This window comes from Tamandua tetradactyla, chromosome 20 (genome assembly GCF_023851605.1).
Source record: "Tamandua tetradactyla isolate mTamTet1 chromosome 20, mTamTet1.pri, whole genome shotgun sequence".
In the NCBI taxonomy this organism is placed as follows: Eukaryota; Metazoa; Chordata; class Mammalia; order Pilosa; family Myrmecophagidae; genus Tamandua; species Tamandua tetradactyla.
Genome location: NC_135346.1, coordinates 20,830,142 through 20,838,085, shown reverse-complemented (window position 1 = coordinate 20,838,085; position 7,944 = coordinate 20,830,142). Strand labels below are relative to the sequence as shown.

The 7,944-nt window shown below is 37.0% G+C and overlaps 1 pseudogene; it reads right to left on the bottom strand.

The window, feature by feature from the left end:
• Positions 1 to 6,402: 6,402 nt before the first annotated feature.
• On the bottom strand, positions 6,403 to 7,519 carry LOC143664284 (zinc finger protein 232 pseudogene; annotated as a pseudogene).
• Between the last annotated feature and the right edge of the window lie 425 nt (positions 7,520 to 7,944).

Genomic DNA, 7,944 nt, shown 5'->3' with positions numbered 1-7,944 from the left:
ATATTCTTTTAAGCTAAGATAACTTATGTTTTAATTATTTCCTGGATTTTTCAATGAATATTATCCAACCAAGTTCTTGTATCTCCTAGTCATATGAATATATTACTTAATTGGTAGAGTAAGGAAGATTTGCATTTTATGTTCCTAGAAGTTTGAATTCCTCAACACACTTTTCTCTTTTCATTTTGGGAATGGGAAGTTCAAACAATGGCATGAAATATAATGGTGACTATAGGCTGGTGTCTTACCCCATGGGAATATATTAATTTTAAAGGACATTGAGGTAGTTTGATGAATTAAGGAAAATTAAGAAGGAGGTGATAAAGATAAAGAATGGAATCGGTAAGAGGTGAGCAAGGACCTGGGCATGGAAGAAGGATACAGGAAGAGTAGGAGAGATAGGAAAAGGAGTGGAGAGGGTTTTGAGGGGGATCCATAAGTGAGGCTACTTTCAGTTTCTATTAGCGTTCATTGGCTTTTGTTAAAGAATTATTTAGTGAGGGTATTTTAAAGTTCAAATTCTATTTGAAAGCCTTCTGTGATGGTCAGGTTCATGTGTCAACTTGGTCAGCTGGTGGTCTGGTCAGCCAACCGCTGGCCTGTCTGTTGTTGTGAGGACATTTCATGGACTTAAATCATGACCATGTTGGCTGCATGTCTTCTGCAATGAGTGTCCTCTGCAATGAGTGATGCTTAATCTATTCAGCAGAAGGTTTTTAAGGAGGATTCAGAAGAGACAATCACTCTTCCTGCTTCACCCATCCAGAGAGTTTGTTGAGGACCTTCTTTCAAACTGCCAATTCTCCACCATTGTGTGTAAGACCTGAAGTAGTGGTTATCAAAAATACTCAGCCTCAGTGAATTGTTACTTCAGGTCTCTCCACTTTTTAAAATATTTATACAGTTTTTCATCAGTATTAATTATCTTTTGCATATTAAGGTGTCTCCTTTGACTAAAGCTTTTTTTCACTTTCCTTACATTATTGAGAATTCCCACTGCATAAAGTTATTGACATGTGGTAAAGTTTAAGTGATAGCTAAAAGCCTTCTCAAATCCTTGCATTCCAAGAGCTTCCCACAAATATAAAGACTCTAATCTCAAGTTGTCCAGGCACTCTAAAGGTTTTCCTGCTTTCTTTACAGTAAGAGGGTTTTATTTCAATATAAGTGTTCTGATATTGAGGAAGTTGTCTACATCCAGTAAAGCCCTTCCCACATTTCTTATATTCATAACATTTATCACCAGTATAAATCCTGTGGTGTACAGAAATGACCTAAGTCTAAAGAGTTTCTCACATCCATTATTTAAATAGTGTCTTGCCAGTCTGAATTTTCTGATGCTGACTTCACAGAGAAGGTTTTCCACATTCCTTACATTCTTAAAGTTTTCACCAGTATGAATTCTCTAATGCCAGTATACACTGAATTGTGTCTGAACATCTTCCCCCATGGCTTATATTCATAGAATCTCTCACTTATGAGTGCTATGAAATTGAGCAGGTTGTCCACACACAGTAAAGGCCTTTTTTGCATGTCTAACATTCATAAAATTATTGCCAATATGAAATCTCTGGAGTATAAATAGGATTCAATTAAGTCTAAAGATCTTCCCACATTCAACACATTACTATGATTTCTCATTGGTATGAATTCCCTGGTGGCATTTAAGTTTTCCACAAACAGGAGAGGCTTTACTTCATTTCCTATATTTTAAAGTGTCTTACCAGTATGAATTCTCTAATGGATACTAAGTACTGAATTAAGTCTACATATATTCCCATATTTTTTACTTTTATCAGATTTCTCACCAGTATGAGTTCTCTGATAATGAGTAATTTGTACCGACAAAATAAAGACTTTCCACATTTCTTATACTCATAAAGATTATCACCAGTGTGAATTCTCTGATTTTCAGGAAGACTTTGATTAGATATAAAGACCTTTTTCACATTACTTACATTCATAAAATTTATCACCTGTATGAGTTCTCTGATATTAAGTAAGTTCTCAATACACAATGAAGGCTTTACTGCATTTCTTATACTCATAGATTATCACCAGCATGAGTTCTCTAATGTATAGTAAGTACCGAATTAAGTCTAAATATATTCCCACTCTTTTTATACATTCATCAGGTTTCTCACCAATATGAATTTTCTCAAATTGTGTAACTTGTCCACAGACAGTAAAGACTTTCCCACACTTTTTACATTCATAAATTTTATGACCAGCATAAATTTTCAGGTGTGCAGAAAGGACTCTATTAACTACAAAAATCTTTTGGCATTCATTACATTCATAGAGATTTGTGTCAGTATGAATTCTCTGAAGTTGACTAAATTGACCACCCAAACAATAGAGGATTTCCTAAATTCCTTACATTTGTAAGGTTTCTCACTAGTACAAAACCCCTTGCAGTAAAGATGGAATTATGATTGAACATCTTTCCACATATCTTCTATTCAAAGAATTTCTCACCTAGATGAACACTGATGTTGAGCAAGTTTTATGCACACAGTAAAGATTTTCTTGCATTCCTTTCATTCATCAAGTTTATCATGAGTATGAATTCTCCAGTTTGCAGAAAAAGTTCAATTTTAACGAAAGCCCTTCCCTTGATATTCTTGATATTCACAGGATTTCTTGATATTCATAGGATTTCTCACTAGTATGAATTATTTGATGTAGAGTAAGTTGTCAATACACAATGAAGGTTTTCCTGCATTAACTACATTGTTCATACAAATAACAGCTTTCTCAGATTCTAAACATTCATAAAGTTTCTCACCAATATGAGTTCTCTAAGGTACAGCAAGTAGTGAATTAAACCTAAACATCTTCTCATACACCTTACACTCATAGTGTTTTTCACTAGTGTGAGTTATCTAGTGTTGAGTAAGTTGATATCCACTACACAAGGCTGTGGCAACCCAGGGGTGAGGACTCCCTTCTTTAGGGAAAAAAAATGAAGTCTTAAGCACATAGCAGTCTGCATGACCAGTGCACAGACACTAAAAGTCAACAGGCCCCCTCAAAGGGATAGAATGCATCATCAAAGCCTTAAAACTCTTCTTCCCAATCACTGTCCGTAAACCACTCTTGGGAGACTCTGCTGAAGCCCTTTCATAACGAAATCTCACGAGATTCTAATGAACTTTATAAGCCACTCCCTTGGCACTCTACCTCTTTTTGTTTTGCATGGACTGATTTTCATTTTCTGATTGTCTGCCATCAGGAAAAATCTTCACTTGTTTGTTAGTCCCTAATTAAAACTCATGACAACTCTGTGCCTTGCATTTTCTTTGGTTGTGAGGCTGTGCTGTGTTGGAACAAAGGTCAGCCCCCATTGTTAATGATGACAACATTTCTAATCAGAATAAATTCCCTCAATTTGGAAAAGATTTGAGTTAAGATATTGCTTACATAGAGTTTCACTCTACTATGAATTATCTGATAGAAAATAGATATTGGAAATATATTGAGAATTCTATATGTGGCAGTTTTTTGTAGATAATAAAAATCTGAATATAAAATTTATTTTGAGGGACCTGAAGTACTTCAAACATGCTTTTACACTATGAATCATATCTAAAAATAGAGGCGTCAAAGTGAAGTGTATTACTTCTTATTTTAAGTGATAAATGCATTTCACTATTTATTTAGATGTTTAAGCTCCCTCACTAGGTTTGCTGTTTCGTTTTTTGTTTTTTGCATGGGCAGACTCCAGGAATAAAACCCAGGTCTCCAGCATGGCGGGCAAGAATTCTGCCATTCAGCCACCATTGCACCACCCAGCACAAGGTTTTTAAGAGCTGGTGAATATTGACAAATTATTTTTCCCACAGAACTATAACTGTACATTCCCAAACTGTAAATTTATGGTTGAAGTTACATTAATATTAATCACCATTTTATTCATTACATCAAACAAATTTCCATGTATGAAATACTATGTTACAGAGCTCAAAAGAAATATAAAATATTTGATGTCTGCTGAATTCATTAGCAGAAACCCACCTCTTTTTCACTTTTGCAAGAGGTTGGAAATAGAAGAAAAGAAAAACACACTTCTAACAAAAATAATAGTTGGTTAAGCAAATGCAGTCAAAAATTAGAATACAGGTTACCAGGGACAGTGGGGGTAGAGAATGCTTAATTGGTACAGAATTTGTTGGGGGTGATGAAAAAGTTTTGGTAATGGATAGTAGCACAAATACTGTCAATGTAATTAACATTACTGAATTTTATAACTGAATGTGGTTAAAAGGAGAAATTTTAGGTTTATAAATTTTAAAATAAACCAACCATATGACAGCACAATACTAACATTAAGCCCTAAAGTAAACCATAGACTATTGTTAATAGTATAATTATAATAATATTATTCCATCAGTTGTAACAAAGTACCGCACTAAAGCAAAGTGTTAATAAAAGGGATGAGGAGTAATACAGGAACCCTGAGTTTTCTGTATGATTTTTCTGTAAACCTACAACTTTTATAATAAAAAAATTTTCATGTAAAAAATAGTTCGTAAAGTTCCAACTATGGAACTAATGGAAAAATTGCAGGAATTTTGGAAATTTCATGGCAAAGAATTGTTTTACTATAATAACAAAGTATCTCTACCTTTAAAATATGTTTACTAAGTTAAAGAGCATATTCTACATTTTCTGCACAAGACAAAGGCAACAATTTACTAAAAATATTTAATATCTCCCTCCCATTCATTTGTCAGGCCCTCTCGTTAGTTTGCATCCCAAAATGCAAATGTTAAATTAACAACAAGGCTTTTTTGTCTGAGCATGTGCTTCTGTACAATGTAGAATTTTAAAATGGAGGTTTTCAATAACAGGCCAGAGTGGGATTTTTAAAAAGATATTAAATAACTACTGAAAGACTTGATTTTAAAAAATCCACCAAAATTCAGTGGTTGCACAAACTTGATGTATACTTGTATGAATGTAGTAGTTGAAAATATAATGTGACCAGACAAATAACCATAGAGACCCTACTTTCACTGTTTGAGATGACTGAAGGAATAAACTACATAAGGTCTAGAGTGATCATAGTTCCTGGGATTTTAGTTTTGTAAGATACTAAAAGTAAACAAATAACATGGTGGGTATTTTGGTACCTACTCTCTCTAAATTGCTTATACATTGATAAGATGCTGGCATGGAAATAGATTTAAAGAATACATAACTCACTACTGCATGATTTCAGGAAAGGTCAGTTGTTACAAATGATAAGCATATTTTAAATGCTGAACAGCAAGAATCTTTTTGTACATGTCCTAATAAGCTTGTTGCAACCCAATACCGAAGTTTCAATTCTATCAAGCTTTTGGTCTGATAAAACTGTTATTCAATATTCTCATGGAAACGTCATTAGACTTATCCACCAAACCAACATGTTGGCTAATAGTATGACAAATCAGGTCCACTCTCAAGTTCCACTTCCAAGGCAAAAGCATCAGGCACCCAGTTTTATTGAATACAACGGTTGTTCATATGACCATTGAAGTCTTTGAAGCACAGTTGCATTTTAGGATGATACTTTTCCAAATACAAAAGTTGTTTGTTGCTAAAAACTCCAGGTCATTTTTGTCTTAGGAAATATACTGCATCTTAATATTTCATTCTACGTTCAATTAATGCTAGGGCAACAAGCACTGGCGCTCTCCCAAAACCTACAGCACAATGAAGAATAGCAACCAGGTTCTTTATGAAACTTAATTTTTAAAAAAAAAACTTAACCAGTCATTAACAATGTGGCTGAATGATGGTGCAGCAGCATAAAAAAGCCAATTGAGAACATGGATGCCTTCTTTTGCCACAAGAGCTATGTCCTAAATTGCTTGTAAAATGCGCTGTGGGTTTCAACTCAATACTTCCTTGTCCAAGTTAGCTGCTTCTATGGGGTTCTCTTGGTGGAGTAGTAATAAATTTCTCCAGTTCACTGGCCTTCACAGAGGTTGTGCCATGCCTGGCAGTAATCTCCACTACCCTTCAGTAACTCCATAAAGGTGTGACTGAGAACACCACAGAACTGAGAAATGCATTTACTCATTGAAGATTGTTGTCTGATCGTACAGCTGGTGCTGAGATAGTGGAGATAGCAGCTGCAGGGCAGGAGGGCAGCAGTGGTGATAACAGGCTCAGGTAAAAGTTCTTTTGCTTATTCAGCCACACAGCTGAGGGAACCTGTCATTACACTGGGAAGGCTCTTCTGTGGTGTGAACTCTTTGATGTCTAAAAAGCTCTGAACTCTACTGTCAGTCTTTCCGTGTTCTTGACATAAATTCACCCCACTGGGAATTCTCAGATGCTGACTTAGGCATGGGCTTCGACTGAAGGTCTTGCCACACTTATTACATTCATTGGGCTTTCTCTTGAATGAATTCATTGACGTTGAGCGAGGTGAATACTCCACATGAAGGACTTCCCACATTCATTACACTCATCAGGCTTCTCTCCACTACGAATTCTCTGATGCTGAAGGAGGTTTGAGCTCTGAAGAAAGTTTTCCCACAGTCACTTCATTTATAGGGTTTCTCTTCAGAATTAATTCTCTGGTATATTTTAAGGTTTGATTTCAAATGAAAGCCTTTACCACATTCACTACATTCATGGTCTTTCTTCCCTCTGGGAGTTTTCTTATAAGTGACAACCATCTGCCCAAAACATTTCCCCTAGCAGGGACCTCCTCAGTCTCTGCCCTCAGTAATTTCCCTGGTGCTGCTCAAAGATACCCTCAGCTTCAGAGGCAGCTTCAAACACAAAGGTGCCAGCAGCATGTTTTTCTGAGCATACCAGTGATTCTACTTTTCAGTGGGTACTTCTGGCAATGATCCTTTGTCCTTGGGATGAAGCTGGGACAGGCTGGGTCTCCTCAGATTCATATTTGAGTTGGATCTCCTTGGGCTGAACCAGACACTCAGTGCTTCCTGAACTGCTCCTGGAGGTGCTTTCTCTTTCCATGGCTCTTCCTGCGAAGGTCCATGTGCAGGGCCTGGGATCTGCAGTCCTGTTTCATGAAGTCCTTTTTCTAAATTATCCAGTGCAGTCATGGCCTCCTGCACACTTGTAGGGTCATGTCCCCATACCCAGGACTGGAGTTCCTCAGGCAGGATAATCAGGAATTGTTCCAGCACTAGCAATTCTAGTATCTGCTCCTTGGTGTGCCTCTATGGCCTCCGCCATTCATAATAGACACCCGTAGTTGGCTCAGGGCCTCCCAGGGACCAGGAGTGTCCTGTAACAGAGTTGCCTGAAGCAATGCTGGACGATCTCTTGGCTGGGAGAATGGTTCCCCTGTATCAGGGTCTCAAGCTTCCAAACCTATTCCTTTTCCTTTGACTCCATCATCATAGTCTACTCTTGTTCCTGTGGGTCCTGAAGGGCCAGAGTTTTAGCTGCTGTTAGTGGTACAGCCATCCCAGATTGGGCTAGCTCTGAAGAAGGCCTACAACAGCTTGGAGTCTTTCAGGGTCACCCTCCCAGGACCTGGAGTTTCCATCTGGGCCCTTCTGCACACCACCTATGCGTCAAGCCTCAAGGGTAATAATCTAATTCCCTACTCCATGATTCACATACTGGGGAATTCTGGGCCCAAAGGTTTTGTGTGGAAGAAGCTCCAAAACTGGACTGGTATATCTCTTAGGCAGCCTCAGAGTAAACAGTTTTACTAAAAAAAAGCTGGTTTTACTAAAGCTCGTTTTTTAGCTAAAGCTCATTTTACTAAAAAAAAGCTAGTTTTGTGCATCTTAATACTTAAGCCCTGTGAATAATGTTGTAAGCACATAATTTCCTGCATGAATCTCCCCTTATTTAAAAATACCTGCAACTGTTTGATACTGTATCAATGGGACTGACCACTGACTATATTGGCAATGCAAATAACCTAAAAGATAAAAATAAAATAATACAAAAAAAGAATTTATA